The sequence below is a fragment of the Mus pahari genome, chromosome 5 (genome assembly GCF_900095145.1).
Source record: "Mus pahari chromosome 5, PAHARI_EIJ_v1.1, whole genome shotgun sequence".
In the NCBI taxonomy this organism is placed as follows: domain Eukaryota; kingdom Metazoa; phylum Chordata; class Mammalia; order Rodentia; family Muridae; genus Mus; species Mus pahari.
This window is the reverse complement of record NC_034594.1, coordinates 145,576,055-145,594,639: the sequence shown is the minus strand read 5'-3', so window position 1 is coordinate 145,594,639 and position 18,585 is coordinate 145,576,055. Positions and strand designations below refer to the sequence as shown.

At 38.3% G+C, this 18,585-nt stretch overlaps 1 long non-coding RNA gene across 1 annotated transcript in view; it reads right to left on the bottom strand.

Annotated features, from left to right (window-relative positions):
- Window positions 1-11,724: 11,724 nt before the first annotated feature.
- LOC115064045 overlaps window positions 11,725-18,585 on the bottom strand; it is a 19,074-nt gene continuing 12,213 nt past the window's right edge. The window contains exon 4 of the long non-coding RNA XR_003843902.1: window positions 11,725-11,896. This is a non-coding gene — a long non-coding RNA (uncharacterized LOC115064045). The remainder of the gene's footprint in view (window positions 11,897-18,585) is intronic.

Here is an 18,585-nt window from a genome sequence, read left to right as displayed (position 1 = left end):
GTAACATTTTTACATTTGATTCTAAACTGAATGACAATGCAAATGCCACTTATCAGAAGTAGATGAATGAAGAGAAAGTGCTATTTGACACTGAGCCTTAAATTCACACATATGGAAAAAAGAAATATCTAGCCTCAATCACCTAATCCTTGCCTTAGAAAATATGAGCAAATTAAGCTTAAATTAAACTGAAGAAAAAGAAATATTACAGTATAAATCAACAAAATTAAAATAAGAAAAACAATAATGAAAATCAACAAAGCCTAAGGCTGATGCTTTGAGAATATCAATAAAATTGATCAATGTGGGCTGCCTAACCAAGAAGAGGAAAATTAAGAAGATGGAAACTAACAATTTCATGAATGAAAGAAAGACCAAACTACTGACTCCTTCATGACCTTGGTAGATTATGATGGGATATCAAGAACTCTGTTCCTAGAAATATGGAAACTTAGCTGAAATAGGTCAATTCCTTTGAAGATTCAAAATACCACAACTAATACTGAAGACATACACAATTCATATAGCCCTTTGCATACTAAAAATGAATGATTGATGTTTTAGTAATTATAAGTTCAAGAAGTTATAGTACTAGAGGGGTGGTTATGAGCACTTTTTGATCTTGCGAAGAACCTGGTTTCATCTTTTCTCTAATACTGACATAGTGGTTCACAATGACCTGTTACACAAGACTTATATATACATACACACACATGATATATATATCATGTGTGTGTATGTTCATGTGTGTATGTATATATATGTGTGTATATATACAGTGTGTGTATATATATAGTATATATATATATGTATATATATAGTGTGTATGTATATACACATATAGTGTGTGTTTATCTGAATATATATAATATTAAAATACATGTCACAATATTTGGGCATTCAAGGGCAGTTCATGCTTTAAAACTTAATCATTATAATCCATCCCATCAGTATCTAAGGAAGAAACGTTAGGCAGGCCTGATGGTACATATCCCTAACCTCTGCATTCAGGAAGCAGAGGGAGGAGAATCTGGAGTTCTAGGCCAACCTGGAGCACACAGTCACAACTCACTTCAAAGAAAAAACAAGCAGCAACAATGAGAAATGAAAATCATGAGTTTGGAAGTGTGGTCCTGCACCATCAGCTCTTGGAAGGAGGATGCAGAAGGATCAGAAGTTCACTCATCCTCTGGTGTACTAGTTGGAGGCCAGCCTGGGCTACACAAGACTCTCTTCCAATAAACAAGTAGAAAGGGAGAAAAGAAGAAAACCCGTGTTCTTATCAATTGATGCAGGAGAAGCCATCAACTAAACCAACACCGTTATTCAGTTTTTCAGCAAGTTAGAACAGAAAGAAAGAACTTCCTCAACTTTATTTTTTTTTAAAAAAAATGTGAAGCAACCCTATCTCAAAAAACCAGAAGAAGAAGAGGAAGAAGAAGAAGAAGAAGCATTTGTCTGTCATATTTAATGTTAAAATAGGTTGTTTCCCTTCTAAGATCATTAATAAAGAGATAAATAGTATGCTCCTGAATGTTCTCGATGGTGAAGTAAGGCAATGAGAAAAGCAGGAATATGAGCAGGCAGGGAAACTGACATCACTCTTTAGCATACCCACAAGGAATTTTTAAAACTAGCAAGCAAGTACAGTGACATCACAGAATATAAGACCAAACCAAAAGCTATATGCTTCTGACATACTAGTAATTAGAAGGTAGAAGTTGAATTTAAAAAAAATCTGTAAAATACCTAAAACATAAAAATAGAAGTTTAAACTATTTAGCATAAACTATTTTATAGAAAACACTGATATATAAGTTTCATTAACGTAGACATTTTTACCAGCCTAGACTACCTAGTGAAAACATGTCTTGAAAAAACAGTTAAGTAACTAAATGCATAATTCTATAAAAATCATCAGTGTATATAACTAAGAAGAAATCCAAGTTGTTTTAAACAGAATGGCCAGTGTTCCCCATTTTTTGGTTTCAAGATTCATACAATTTACAGATTTAACTACCCAGGACCCAGGATAGCTCACAGAGACTGAACCACCAACCACAGACAATGAAGAGACTGGATCTAGGCTCCCTCTATATACATAGCAGATGGATGGTTTGTTCTTCAAGTGATTCCCCTAACAATCAGAGCAGGGGCTGTCTCTGTCTCTGTCTCTGCCATTGGATCCTTTTCCCCTACCAGGACTGCCTGGTTGGGCCACAACAGGAGAGGACTTGCCTAGTACTGCTGGGACTAGGTGGAGAGGGAGTAATTGAGGGAGAGATTTGTTAAGGAAGGATCTGGAGGAGAAGATGAAGGGGGCTGCGACAGGAATGTAAAGTGAATAAAAAAGTAAATTATTGGGGAAAAAGAAATCAAAGCAGATTGCACAGTAATTGGGTGTTTGGTTATTCAATACTGACTACTTGGCAAGAGCAATATTTTGTATGAGAAAGCTCATGACTTTTATTTTGTTTAGACTCTAAATGCCTGTAAATCAAAAGATAGTTTTTGAAACCTTGATAAGCCACAAATGGGGATATGAGTGCTGAAACAACGACAAACGATAAATTATTGACAACAAGATTGTAGAAACAGTTTATAAAAGTTGGATTTAGAAAAAAGTGTATCATAAAAGAAGATTTATCATACTAGAAATATGAATGGCCTAGAGACAGTTTTTTTAAAAATGCTCAGGAAAACGGCTAATTAAAAATACAATGAAATCTATTTTATACCCACAAAAGCAATAAAAATTCAAAATCTAACAATATTGAGCTAAATACAGTGATAAAAATGTCTTCCATAGATCAACCAGGAACACTGGCAAAGAACACGAGATCAGTAAATTTGTTACATTTTAATTTTTAAAATGATTTTGTAAACTTGTGATGATTCATAGAATTAATAAATATTTTAACAAAATATATATGACATTTTTTCGCAAATTCTGCTTCACAAGACTAAGCATTACTATGGTATATGTGTAACAAACAGTGGAGCAAAGAAATAATTAAAAACATTAAATACTTTAAAAGCAATATACCTGAGTTTTTGAGTGAGCATAGCTGAAGTATTCCATATTATGATACAAACTATTTTTTAAATATTTAAGATGTCTACTATTTTGACAAATATGAGAGACTCAAAAATATGCCACATTTTAATATTTTACATTTTAATGGTAATGCTTCGTTCTAGAGCTAAATGTCCCTTTGACACTTCCCTAAATTATTATATTTTCATATCAACCAACTCAGCCAAAGTAAAACAAAGGAATTTTTTCCACATTGGAAAAAAATTAGTCTTTGATGCTGTTAGAATGATTTTGACCTTATAAGTAATTATTAGCTTAATTGAAAGTTGCACTTTTAAAAAATTACACTTATTAATCTCACTTTTTTTCTAAGAAAACTTTATATGGAAATTTGAAGTTGGAAAATAGCAAAATTCATACCTTTCTTAAAGTTCAACATTTTCTTGAGATAAGGCACCGTCATATGCCCTTGTGAAAAGTAATGCAGAGCCTGCAGAGGCAACCTATGTAAGCTTTATCTTGTACACACACACACACACACACACACACACACACACACACACAGTAGCATCCTGAAAATCATTGTGTGGTATCTCAGCCAAAATATTGGCATCCACTTCTGTAGCCAGCTGCAAATTTACCACCACAAGGATTCTGTGCATTCAGCATTTTAAGCCAAACCCACTTCTTCACACCCACACTCTTGTACACCATGACAAATATTAGTGTCATCTCAGTTTCGATAATCATGTTGTTTCTAGAATATTACATCAGCAAAATAGAAAATCAAGAACTTTTAGTGATTTTTTAAATAAAGATTCTATAAAGATTAGTGTGGCTTGCCATATGAATCAATACTGTGTTCCTTTTAATTTCTGAATAGTATTCTGTGTTATAGATATGCAACAGGTGTTTAAACTTTTACTCACCAAAGAATGTACAGATTGAACCTATTTTTGAGTTATAATGGACAAAGATTCACATATGGATTTAAAATGAAATGTTTTCAATCCCCTGCTATAAAGGCAACAAAAGGGAAAGTGCTAGGTTATAGAGTACTTATACTTCTAGTTTTCAATAAACCATGAAAAGTTTATTTTTCCTTGATGATGGCTTTACAATTTCATATTGCCTACCGCATGTATACTGGTTCAAATCTACCAACTCTTCATTGGCATTTGCTGTTGCAGTGGTGCCTATTGTGATGGGTACATAATGACATCATGATTTTATTATCATTTTTCTAATATAATCAAAGTTCAACCTCCATTCTTTTATTTATCTGCCATATGAATATTCTCTTTATTGAAGTGTTTATTTAGGTCCTGAAGTGTGATGCTATTTTGAGTTTCATCATTAAGTTTTAGAGCCTTGCTTCTAAACATTTAAACATCTAAACATCTAAACATCTCCTCTCTAACATTTTTTTGATATACTTCTCATTAGCCACTGCTGGACTTGAACCCCTGGCCCTCCTGTTTCTGCATCTTACTGTCTGTAATGAGAGATGTACTACATGATGACAGTCTCCTGAGAGTCCTTTATACAGTCTAGATGCCGATCCTCTGCTCTGTGGAATGTGGTTTTTCACAGTCTAAAGAAAATGTTTGGAACCTGAAGAGGCCACCTCCTATAGCCTGGCAGGACTCCCAGTTGGGGGAATAAGGACACCAACCCAACCACAAAAATTTTCACCCAAAATGTGTCCTGTCTAAACAAAATGAAAGGAAAAGGATGGAGCAGAGACTGAGGGAATGTCCAACCAATAAGCAGCCCAACTTGAGACCTATCCCATGGGCAAGAACCAATCCCCTAACACTATTAATAATGAGACTCTGTTATGCTTGCAGACAGGAGTCTAGAATGGCTGTCCCTCTGAGAGGCTCTATCCAGCAGCTGATGGAAACCCACAACCAAAGACCAGACAGAAGTCCAGGACTCTTAGAAAAGAGTTGGGAGAAGAACTGAAGGCCCTGAAGGGGAAAGGAACTCCATAGGAAGACCAGCAAAGTCAACTAACCTGGACCCTTGAGAGTTCTCAAAGACTGAGCGACCAACCAAAGAACATACGGGCTGGACCAAAGCCCCTGGCACATATAGAGTAGATATGTAGCTCAGTCTTTGTGTGGGTCCCCCAATAACTGGAATGGGGGCGGACCTTAAAGCTGTTGCCTGTCTGTGGAATCTGTTCCCCAACAGGGCTAATTGTTCTGGCCTCAGTGAGAGAGGATGCACCTAACCCTGCAGATACTTGATGTGCCAAGATGAGGGGATACCCAGAGAGGTTCCACTGTTTCAGAGAAAAGTACGGAGGTTGAGGAAGAATTCTATAAGGAGGGGTAGAGAGGGAGGTCAGCGATTGGGCTGAGAAAAAAATAGTAATAAAAATATTTTTAAAAGATTGTGTTTTCATCCAACCAACAAGGTTTTCTATAAAGTCAAGTATTTTGCTAAAACCCGATTTATCATCTTCCCTGTATGTATCATTTTTCACTGTTCATTCAAAGAATTCTTTCTAGAATTAGACCCTAAAATTTTTCTCTTATATTTTTCTCCAAAAGTTTGTAGCTATGTGTCTTATATTTGCATATATGGCTCATTATAACTCAATAAGAAGTGAGACTTACATTGAAGTCCCATCTCTTGCCAACACATCTCTAGTATCCCAGGACTATTTGTTAAAACGGATTGTCTATTTTTGCACTGAGTAGCTTCCCAGCCATTGCCAAAAAGAACTAGGACACATTTATGTATATTTCCAGTTCTCCACTATGTTTCCTCTGACTACCCCTCCCAGATCCTCTCTTCCAATCACTGATGTTTATCTTTCTCCTCCTGTTTATGTTGTATCCATACAATGAAGATTTTCCAGTTCTACACTGCTCATTCTTCCACTTCTCTCCTGACCCTCTTGTTCTTTCATGCATGTAAGCCATGCTCACGGGTGCTCATCAGCTTCTGAGGTGCAGCTGCTTTAAACTCTCTGTGGATTGACTGTAACATGTGTGCCATCTTGGAACTGGCATCCATTCAGGCTTTCATCCTGCACTTTGATAGCATCATGGTTCTGGATCGAGCATATTACATTTCTCTGTAAAGGATATTTTGTGTTATATTGTGAGATTTGGGGTCAAGGTTTAAGTATTCTGGTTTACATAGCTTTTCTTTCTGATGTTTTAAGGTATAGGAGATTGGTTCAGGCTGGCAGGGATCCAGGGATCCTATTTTTTTTCCATTGAGGTGTCTTATTACTGCTGGGTGAGGTCGAGAGATGCACCCCTCATTGGGCTGCCTAGAGGGTGGGAAATGTACTTTTTTTTATTAGATATTTTCTTTATGTACATTTCAAATGTTATCCCTTTTCCTAGTCTCCCCACCCACCTCCCCCTGTTCCTCAACCAACCACTCCCAATTCTGGTCCTGGCATTTCCCTATATTAGAGCATAGAGCCTTCACAGGACCAAGGGCCTCTCCTCCCATTGATAACCGACTAGGCCTTCCTCTGCTACATATATAGCTAGAACCACAAGTTCTATCATGTGCTTTCTTTGATTGGTAGTATAGTTTCAAGGAACTCTGAGGGTATACAGGCTCCAACTTTTTTACTAATGAATTCCAGGAGACTTCTAAGGACACTAAACGAGTGGCAGTATGTCATAGGTACCCTATTCCAGATTGTATATACCATTTGTACATGAAAATACAAGAATTCTAGTTTCTCTGCACCATTGCTTGTAATTTCTATTGCCCATGTGATTTTGAATTTCAAATCTTAAAATGACTTTTGGAAATACTTTACATATTTTTTTAAAAAGTCAATTGTTAATATGTAATTTAAAAATAATTTATTCAACTCTAATGATAGTGTTTGATTATCTTTATAATTGTTTCCACAAAACAAAAAATCTCAATTTTGATGGAGTATCAATATTCTCTTTCTGGTTATGTTTTTGTTGTTACTTCTGAAGTCTTCCAAATTCCAATTTGAGAAGATTTTTATAGAAACAAAACATAGATTAAAATTTAATGTTAATTTTCTTTTTTGTTATTTTCTTCATTTATATTTCAAATGCTATCCCCTTTTCTAGTTTCCTCTCTGAAAGTCCCCTATAACCCCCCGCCCTTCTCCTTAACCCACCCACTCCTGCTTACTGACCCTGGCATTCCCCTATACTGGGGCATATAAGAGACCAAGGGCCTCTCCTCCCATTGATGGCCGACTAGGCCATCCCCTGTTATATATGCAACTAGAGACACAAGCTCTGAGGGGTACTGGTTAGTTCATCTTGTTGTTCCTCCTATAAGGTTGCAGACCCCTTTATCTCCTTGGGTACTTTCTCTAGCTCCTTCATTGGGGGCCCTGTGTTCCATCCAATAGATGCCTGTGAGCATCCACTTCTGTATTTGCCAGGCACTGGCATAGCCTCACAAGAGACAGCCATATCAGGGTCCTGTCAGCAAAATCTTGCTGGAATATGCAATAGTGTCTGGGTTTGGTGCTGGCTCAACTGGCAGTTATCATGTAGAAGAATGGGAATTGAACCATTCTTATCTCCTTGTACAAAGCTCAAGTCTAAGTGGATCAAGAAACTCCACATAAAACCAGAGACACTAAAACTTATAGAGGAGAAAGTGGGGGAAAGCCTTGAAGATATGGGCACAGGGGGAAAAAATCCTGAACAGAACAGCAATGGCTTGTGGTGTAAGATCAAAAATTGACAAATGGGACCTCATAAAATTGCAAAACTTCTGTAAGGCAAAAGTACTGTCAAGAAGACAAAAAGGCTACCAACGGATTGGAAAAGGATCTTTACCAATCCTAAATCTGATAGGGAACTAATATCTAATGCTAATTTTCTATATAGTTTATCTTCTACATACAGATATCTACTTGTGAAAGAATCCTTGTTGAAACAATATTATCTTCTCAATTAAATTATCTTATGCAGCTTCATCAAAATTGCCTATGCACATTTGTGTACAATTGACTAATCCTAATCGCTTCTTAGCCTTTTGGCTAAGATCAAATGCAATTGACTGATCCGATTGAGGAATATGGTCTCTCTTCTAAGATTCCCTTCCCTTTGTACCCTTTTGTTGGCTTATTTCACCGTTGCTTTGATTCACTTATTTCTAGGAATTTTAGCAAAATCTAAGCTTATTCCTGGGTTCTGTTGTCTGTACAGTCTTCTCAAAAAAGGGGTGCAGTAGCTATGTTTCACTACCCAGGAGCAGAGACATGTGTGTTAATACTGGCAGAGGCTGCCGGATGCCTAGAGTTTCTGCAGCCCTCTAGACATCACAATTGGAAATAGGATTTTTTTCCCTTTGGTCTTTCTCCCCCGTACAAACATTTCCCTGAAGTTTTCCCTCCTAAGTGGTTCCTGTGGGCTTCTGACCCTAACAAATCTGTGGCTATGGAAGCAAAACAGCCTCACACCAAGACTTTACACTACACTTAGAGTTTCCATTTTTAAAATGTCACCAGCCACCAGAGACTACAATTCTAGGATATTGATTGGGGAAAAAAAAGCAAACAATCCATTTTTTTTTAACATTGTAACTTTTGAGTAGCTTTATATCTTTTTCCATTCTCACCCAGCCTGCCTAAGACTTGAGACACATTTTGTCCATTGAGTCCGTGCTTTGCATCCTGTCTGTCATTCATTACTCATTAGTTAGCTCCATTCTCAGATCCACTGTGGATATACTGCAGTCTTCATACATAAATAACACTTATTATTCCTCCATAACGGCCTCAAACACAAACATACCTGTGCTGCCAATTCAGATATGCCAGAGACACTAGATGGGGTTTCATTTAAGTAAAGGGGTGGCAGTTCCTAAATAAGAAAGAAAAATATGCAAGTTGAAGTTGCTAAGATCTGGAGTAAGAGTGAGTATTCTAACTGTGAAATTGTGAAGAAGGGAAGAAATCCATGCAGGCGTTACGACTGCACCTGTGAGTGAAAACTTGCAGTGGCAGGAAATAACAAAAGCATAGTTATTATTTAAAAGACACCAACTCATGTGGTGGTGGTGGTGGTGGTGGTGGTGGTGGTGGTGGTGGTGGCGGTGGCGGTGGCAGCGGCGGTGGCGGTGGCGGCGGCGGTAGCAGCGGCGGTAGCGGCTGCGGTGGTGGTGGNGTGTGTGTGTGTGTGTGTGTGTGTGTGTGTGTGTGTGTGTGTGCGTGTGTGTGTGTGCGTTGCACATGCACACACGTACACACATGAGTGAATGTGAATGAGTGTATAGTTTGAACAGAAGTTGGGGTTGCATGAGAATTTGGAATCAAAGCTAACACTTTTGGGAAAAAAAGGGGGTTCCAGTAAAAGTTATTATAAAGTTTGTCAGAGCTCTACTGAGAGAAAGAGGAAGGGGAGAGGTATAAAAAGTGGGGTGGGAATCAGGTGTGGGAGGAGACCAGGGAGATGTACAGAGGGTCAGGAAATTGAACAGAGGTGTGTGGCAATGGGGAATGGGGAACTGGGGATAGCCAACGGAAAGTCCCAGACACCGGGAAAGAGACTCCCAGGACCCAACTGGGATGACATTAGCTGTGAAATAACCAACAAAGGGGAGAGAGAACATATAGAGACCATATGTAGAGGCTAGGCATGGTCCCAGGTTGAGGGAGGGGGCCACCCACCTTTCTTAAAATTTTAACACAGAATTGCTCCTGTCTAAAGGAAATACAGGGACAAAGAGTGGAGCAGAAACTGAAGGAAAGGCCATCCAGAGACTGCCCCACCTGAAGATCTATACCATATGCAGACACCAAACCTAGTTGCTATTGCTGATGCCAAGAAGTGCTTGCTGACAGGAGCCTGGTACAGATGTCTCCTGAGAGGGTCTGCCAGAGCTGTACCAATACAGATACGGAAGCTTTCAGCCAACCACTGAACTGAGCACAGGGAGTTCGATGGAGGAGCTAGGGGAAGGGCTGAAGGAGCTGAAGGGTTTTGCAACCCCATAGGAAGAATAGCAATATCAACCAACCAGAGCCCAGGGACTAAACCACCAACCAAAGAATACACAAGGAGGGACCCATGGCTCCAGCTGCATATGTAACAGAGGATATCCTTATCTGGCATCAGTGGGAGAGGAGTCCCTTGGTCCTGAGAAGGCTTGATGCCCCAGTGTAAGGGAACACTAGGGCAATGAGGTAGGAGTGGGTGGGTGGGTGGGGTAGAACCTTCTTAGAAGCAGGAGAGAGGGGGTGGGATAGGGGGTTTTCGGAGGAGAAACTGAGAAGGAAGATAACATTTTAAATGTAAATAAATAAAACAACCAGTAAAGTTTTTTTTTTTTTTTTTTTTTTTTTTTTTTTATGGTGTAGGAGGAAAGAGAAGGGATAACTGATCACTCATCTTGAGGGCAAAAGGCACAAGATGATTCATGTACCTCTCAAATAAGAGTAGGTTTTGTTGTGGTCTTGGGTTGGGTGTGATTGAGACTTTAAGTGGAAGCATTCAACCAAAAGTTGGGTGAGAAAAACAGGGTCAATGTTGAGGCCGTATCTCTGAGAGAGAAAAGCAAAGGGCTGGGCACTGAAACTCAAAGTTAGCAAGTGGCACTCAAGTGTGTGTCTGAAGAGCAGCAGAGAACTATGTCAGGTAAAGAGAAAGAGCTGATTGAAAGAAGCCAAGAGCCTTTCTTTACTCCAAGCGTTAAATTAATTTAATGTAGAAAGGGTTATTTTAATTGCTACACTTTGTTTGCAGTTGTTCTTGTATTTTCTCTGCTTGCAGCATCTATTAGCCTTTTGTTACTTTATCTTTTGAATAAAGAAGTAAATCTTTTCTATTCTCTGGGGTCTGAGAAAGTCAAACAATGAAGCATTACACGAGAAAATTTTAGCATAAAATGAAACATACAACAAAGGACTCAAGAATTATTTAAAATCTATGTGGACATTGCTACGTTGTAGTACACGTTTTTTTCCTTCTAGTATTGAGGCAGTACAGAAAGGTCACAATATTTTAACGTACCCAAGGGGTTTTAACAGTAGTACATATCTCATAGCATGTGTAATGCATGCAAACTGTTCTTTTGCAGATGTATCTAAATTTACTTAGTCACATATTTTTAGCACATGATTACCAACTAATTTTTAAGGAAAAAAAAAACTAGTCATAGAAAACTGTAGATTACAGTCTTTAAAAGAAGCTGTTTCTATTCATTCACATAGGAGGCTGAGTTACTGTCAATATCAACATAACTTGAACACACAAATTCTGCCTGCGATGTTCCTATCATGCACAAGACTAATTCAACAACTCTGCTTCTGGATAATGAACATAAACCTGTAGTTAATCCTTCTCCTTCCTTGTATTAATCCCAAGCCTCTCTTCTAATAACTTTGTCCTTTTTTCCTTTTGAGTCATCTGCAAGTGACTTTCATTCATTTTTTATCTGAAGTTCACCAGATTTTGGCTATTTACTGGTAACTCATCTAGCCAGAAGAGAGGAACAAATACCATCGAGATTCAGGTATTCAGACCAATGAGCTGTTTGCTAAAAGGTGTTATGTAAAGGCCCTTCTGAGACTTCCTCTCAAGACTTACCTCTAATGAAATGTGCACACAGGAGCAGGGACATGCGCAATACAATGCATACAGTTATAATTATATGGTAAAAATTTATTGATTAATAATAATAGCTTCGCTTTAAACTAAGGCATTTACAAACAGATAAACTAGTGCTTTTATTTTTCTGCAGATAACATGGTTTCCAGGGAAGCTGTGGATTTTCTCTACAGTCATCTTCCTCTGCTTCTTGCCCTCTGCTTATTAGACTTCACCTTTTTCATCCCTTATCAGTCAACCTCTTAATCTGGTGCTGATCTCCAGTCAGGTCCTGTTGAAAGTCAGTAGAAATGAGACATGGGATGATCTAGTACAAAGGCTTTATGCTACAAGTGTGTGACTCACAGGCTCACAGGCTTGAAAGGAACTTGATTGACACTGTGAAGCTAGCTGAATCATGGTTCATTTGATGCAGGTATAGTTTCTAAAATGCTGGGCTATGGCTCCAAGATTGAAATTACATTTGCTAAAAATGTGGAAGAAATGAGAATAAATCATCCACTGGAGAAAACTGGCATAATTTTAGGATTTAATTTTAAAGCTGTTTAGAAATCACAAATACAAAGGCATAAATAAGAAAGAGCAATAGCAAGAACAGAAGCTCCACTCCTAATCTATGTACTGTAATCCTGCCACAGTGATCTCACCAGGGAGGGATGGAAACCTGCTATCAAATCATATTCTACGAGATGATCTATCTCCCTTAACATCTTTTCCATTATTTTGAATGTTTTTATTTTAATTATGTTGAAAGCAGGTTTCACTCTTTATCCTGGGTGGGCTTAGAACTCATTAAGATACACTCGGCTGCCCTTGAACTCATGGCAATCCTCCTGCCTCTGGTTCCTGAGTCCTGGGATTATATTTGTGAGCTACTGTATCAGGCTCCATTGTGAATATGTACATGGCATTGTTCTTGTAAACATGGACTATGTTTGACATATTTTTGTCAAGCTATGAAAATTGTTGCACATACACCTCAGGTTAAAACCTTCAATCAGTTTCACAAGCAATAGTATATCTGATTTGTGGTTCTTCCCTCCATACCCTATACCCAACCTCATACCCTATCACTTTCAGTTGACTCAGACCCTCCAGACACACACCCTACTTTCTGTTCCAAGCTTGCAAAACCTAAACCCAGGTTTGGCTTTTGACCTTGCCACAATGTCTGTCTGTCACACCCACAGATCAAGCAATGGCAAATCAACAAACCAAATTGGATTCCCTCACCTACACCTGGCTTGGCACATTATGTTTTACAGTTCCTTACCACCCAAATTCCTTTGTGTACTGATATAGATCTTTACCCACTACCGTTGCAGGGCTGAAGGGTGCAAACTAAGAACATGCGAGATGCTAAGTTTTCAATATTTATATCTGGACTTCTACAGGAGAAGAAAAAAGTGTTATACTCAAAAAGAAAAGTTCCCCCAAGGTCAGAGTCCGACTGTTTTTGTCTTGTTACTCATAAGACAATTTCCTCACAGTAGTAGAATGGTACAAAGAGAGGCTTTCTCTCATCGCACAGCATAAAGTTGTCATCGCACAGCATTAAGTTGTTCCTTCACATTGAACACGGTGTCACCCTTTATTGTTGTTGCCTATTGCCACTTGGTGTGTTTATCTGACTGTGCTCTAGGATATGTGCCTTGAGGTATATATATAGCATTCACTGTGACACTTCAGAGTTGATGACAAAATAATCTCTTGAGAAATATTTTTAATAAAGGATTTCAATGATGGAACACATGGGTTTGGCTACCCCAAAACTCAAGACTTCCCTACTACATTACATTCCTTTCTAGTGACCACTGCAAAGAAAGGCCAATATCAAAACAGAACAACACAAATGAATTTTGCTTAGTTCCACAAGTCTCTATATGCAGTGGAGACAGGTCCCAAACCAGGTTTAAAAGAAGCAATCAAAAACCAACCAAACAATAATAACAACAAAAACAAAGAGACTTCATTAAATGCCAAGAACACATTTTTAAAGTGTACTCCAACTTAATTGTCACTGCCATATCATAGATATGTGTCCATGACACCCAGGCAGAAGCGTCTGGAAACTCCCCGGTGGTGAAGAAAAGTTTGTCCAGATTAGCTGTAGAACACCCGTCAAAAGATGCTGTTTTTCTTTTGATTGCCAATTGTGTTTTTTATTTTGACAGGATTCCCTCTTTTGCTGGTATAACCATAGTTTTCATGCTGACTAGTTCTGCTGCACCCAAGACACTTGGTTTAGCCCTGCCATGGGTGAAAGATGGTGTCCTGGATTGGAGAGATGACTCAGTGGGTAAGAGCACCCACTGTTCTTCCAGAGGGCCTAGGTTCAATTATCAGCACCCATATGGCAGCTCACAACTGTCTGCAATTTCAGCTCCAGGGGATTTGACCCTCTTCTGACCTAAATGGACACCAGCTAGGCACAAGTTCCACATACATACATGAGACAAAACTATCATGCACATAAAATATTTTAAAAAACAAATAAAAAGGAAGAGAGCTGGTGTCCTCCCAAACTTCACAAGTTAGAACATTATAGGCAATATGATAATATTAAGAGGTGGGGTCTGTGAGAAATAAGAGAATAATTAGGAATCTGCTCTCATGAATGAGACCTTTATAAAAATATTTTAATAAACCCTCTTGCACCCTCTGTCATATTAAGGACACAGAAGCATCTTGGAAAAAAACAACCTCATCAGACATCATATCTGTTAGTGCCTTGATCTTGAACATCTAAGTTTCCAGACTGGAAGCAATGAATTTCTATTGTTTATGAATTTACCAGGCCTGGGTATTTTATTATAGCTTCTTAAGTGGTCTACAGCAAAATCTATGAAGCCGTGTAATAAGACAGGAAATTTGTGGGTCCGTGGAGAAAGGAGCCCCTCACCCAAAAGTATGCCTGAAGCTTCTCACCAATCAAAACTAAAGAAAAATTCCAGCACAATTAATAAGATTTGCTATGAAGGTTGTCAACACAAAATAATATCCCTTTAGATAGATAGATATTTAGATAGATAGATAGATAGATAGATAGATAGATAGATAGATAGATAGACTGACTGAGACACACACCCACACACGTAGAGTCCTAGACAGACAGATAGATTGATATAGATCTAGAGATAGAGATAGAGAACTAAATGATAGTTGATAGAGATAGATGATAGAGATACAAAGATATAGAGACACAGAGACACAGGTGCAGCTATGCCAGCTTTATACATGAGTGATGGAAAGTCTGACCACAGGTCCTGTGCTTGCAGAGCAAACTCCCTTATCCTGTGAGCCCTTCCACAGCCCCTAAAATACCTTTATTACACCCCAACTTTGCCACTGCCTGCTACTGTCTTAGTTGCTTTTCTATTGCTGTAACAAAACACCATGACCAGAGCAACTTGCAAAAAAAAAAAAAAAAAAAAAAACAACAACAAAACCCACAAAACTGTTTTGATGTACAGTTTCAGAGGGGTATGATTCCGTGGTGGCAGAGCAGATGCATGATAGAGCAGGAACTCTACAACTCGCATTTTGAACCGAAATCACAAGCAGGAAGAGTAAATGGGGAGTGACACATGTCTTTGAAAAACCGCAAAGCCTATCAGCAGTCGCATACTCCTCCACCAAGACCACACCTCCTACACCTACCCAAACAATACCACCAAACCAGGAACCAGATATTCAAATATATGAGCCTATGGGAGACATTCTCATCCAACCACCTGGGTTTCTTTTTTGAAGCCAAAAGTCCTGCTTTGGCCCGAGTAGAAGTCCCTAAAAGTCTAGTGGAACTCCTTGAGCTGCTGAAAATGCTACGTGGAACTGTGCCTCCTGACTCTTTGTGTCTTACAATATTGACACTGACAGCTTTCTTTATATTTTCTTCATCTTACGAGTTTTATTTCATAAATATTTTCATTTGCCACCAAAAGCTGGTGTCAAGCACTGATTGTTAAAGTAAAAAAAAAAAAAAAAATGTTAGTAACCGACGACATGTCTGCCCATCCCTGAGAAGGCACATCCTGAAAGCTTATTGGTTTCCTTTAGATGGTCATTAAAGAATTAGGTGTTTAAAACCTTTGGCAAGCCAAATGACTAACAATAACTCTTGGCTGTCCATGAATGCGTAATGTACTATCAAACAGTTCTTGCTTGGGGTCAGGCTGGTTCTAATTAGCATAGACATTAGTTCAGACATCTGCTATTAATTTATAAAGCTGTAAACTAGGATGTAGGATTAGATCATCTCTAATAATAAGGACCCCATGCTTTATGAAGACTTTTGCACAGCATATGGAGTATGGGAGTCTGAGATCACATGGGTGGGATTAGTGCCTTCTGTGGCTTGTGGAAAATTCCTTAATATTTTGACCCTTAGTTTACTATTTAAAAATAATAATGCCCATCTCTCCTATAGCTAAGAATTACAATGCACTAATTGCATGTAAAACATTTAAAACTGTATCTTGCTAATAAATGGAAAATACTTCTAATGTGCTGTAGTTTCAATATATTTATGGGAGTAAGACACTATTACATTGGTTATATTTTTATGATGCCATTATCCTAGGAAATGGGACATGCTAGAGATAAATTTCATAGAACTGGGAGAAGAGAGGACAGTTGATAAAACGAGCCAACCAATGAGCTCATGTATCCAAAATTAGCATGCATTCCCAGATTGAGCTATGGCCTATCAAAAAACTTTGTCCTCAAAGGGTATTATTATAAAGGATATCATTATTAAGGATCTCTGTGCAATGGGGTAGAGAAGAAAAATATGAATTGCCTTATTCCTTCAAGCTTATAAATAGTTCTTAGTAATATAAAACACGATGAAATCTACCTTCTTAGAAATACAATTTTGAAAGGAAGGTACAAGTTCCAGGTAGGACACATCAGCCAAAATGTGGTAACAAGGTGGCTAGCTCATGGCAAGACTTGTGACATGGTAAATCTCCTCCTCCTCCTCCTCTTCTTCCTCTTCCTCTTCCCCCTCTTCCTCTTCCCCCTCTTCCTCTTCCCCCTCTTCTTCTCTTCTTCTTCTTTCTTCTTCTTCTTCTTCTTCTTCTTCTTCTTCTTCTTCTTCTTCTTCTTCTTCTTCTTCTTCTTCTTCTTCTTCTTCTTCTTCTCCTTCTTCTTGTATTTCCCAAATATCTTAGCTTTAAAAACCTTTACATTCTAAACTTATCCAATTTATTCTGTGTAATGAAATGAATAAAATCATATTCCCCTAAATTCCTCTCAGGGATACTTTGTATTTATTCAAAAGAAATTACTTTCTTTAGAGTATGAGACCCTAAGGAAATGCTCCAGTAACACAATACAGCAATTAAATTGTTCTGCCTAATGAAGGGATAAGGAATTTTAGCAAGAGAGAATCTTGGAAAGGGAAGAAGGGGGTAATGAGGTGGGATGGTATTGGAGGATGGAAGGAAGAAGCAGGAAGGATGTTGAACCCCCATTGGCTTAGTAACAGAGTGGTGGAGGGAAGGTTAAAATGCCTAATTGGAGTTCACATGGTTGCTTTGAACATTCAGTGAGAAGCCCTTCATCTTTCTTCCCTGAGATATTTCAGGAGATGTTTGTGTTGCTCACTTGTGTTTCTAAGGATTATTTTGAAGACCAGGTGAGATGCTGAGTTATGTGTTCAAGTGAATACCAGGATAAAACAGAATATTGCAGAGGCTCATAACTCAGAGAACGGAGCAGAAAAGTGATCCAAGTCAGAAAGTCGTATTTCTTTAGAGCCTCTCATAATGTTTTTAATGAAGCTTTAAAAGTGTCTCATCTGTATCATAATGTAGAAAATTAAGACCAGAGAGATAAGAAAATCCACAACATGATGGAAGTGCTCACAAGGGGGGGGACAGAAACTTGGAAGGTAGCATTTAGGGAACAGTTCTGTAGCTTTCCCAACACAATCCCCCCTCCAGTAAGCTAGCTAGTGGTGAATGTTGCATTTTTTTAATTAAAAAGAGTGTTATTCAAAGAAATATAATGAAAACCAAATATATAATCTTCATTCACATGGTAACAGGATTTTCAATATACAGACATAAGGAAGTCAAATTTAATATTAATAATAGACTTTAACCCAATATTTCTAAAGCATTATCAGCTCATCATGTAATTAGAATATTACTATCAATGTGATATTTTTCATTCTTTCATACTCCTTTTAGAATCCCATATCTACTTTATGCTTGCAGCACAGCCAAATTCAGACTGACTACATTCTGAATTCTCAATCACACAACACTAGAAAGTATGTACTTAAGGGGTCAGTCACCCCCTAAGCAGTTACTTTATAGAAATGCTAAGGTGGTTTTCAGTTGGACTCTTGGACAAAGTGACTATAAATCCATGTTTAGCATATTAATCATACAACATTTCAATTTGTGAATTTATTGCTTAGAATATGAAGAGTTTAAGACAGAAAACCAAAGAGGTGTTGAGTATTAACTACATATGGCTACAGAACTGTATATCCATAAATCGTCAGACACTTAATCATTTTTTAAACATATTTCTTTAATTTTATGATGGATCACTATTGAAATAGAACGTATGGAATTCTGCCCAGTATCCACTTCATCCTTCCAATTTGTTTTTCTCCATCTGCACGTGCTACCAGTAGGGTGTGGGGCATTAGCTGCCATCACCTAGTTTCTACCTGTATATGTTAGAAGCAGGTGGTGACCATCTGTGGTGGTTTGAGTAGAAATGGCCCCCATAGGCTCATATATTTGAATGTGTGGTCATAAGGGAGTGGAGCGATTTTACAAGGGTTAGGATATATGACCTTGTTGGTGTAGGTGTGGCCTTGTTGGAGGAAGTGTGTCACTGGGTATGGGCTTTTTGGGTTCAAATGCTCAAGCCAAACCCAGACTCCCCCGCCTCCATTCTCTCCCTCTCCCTCTCCCTCTCCCTCTCCCTCTCCCTCTC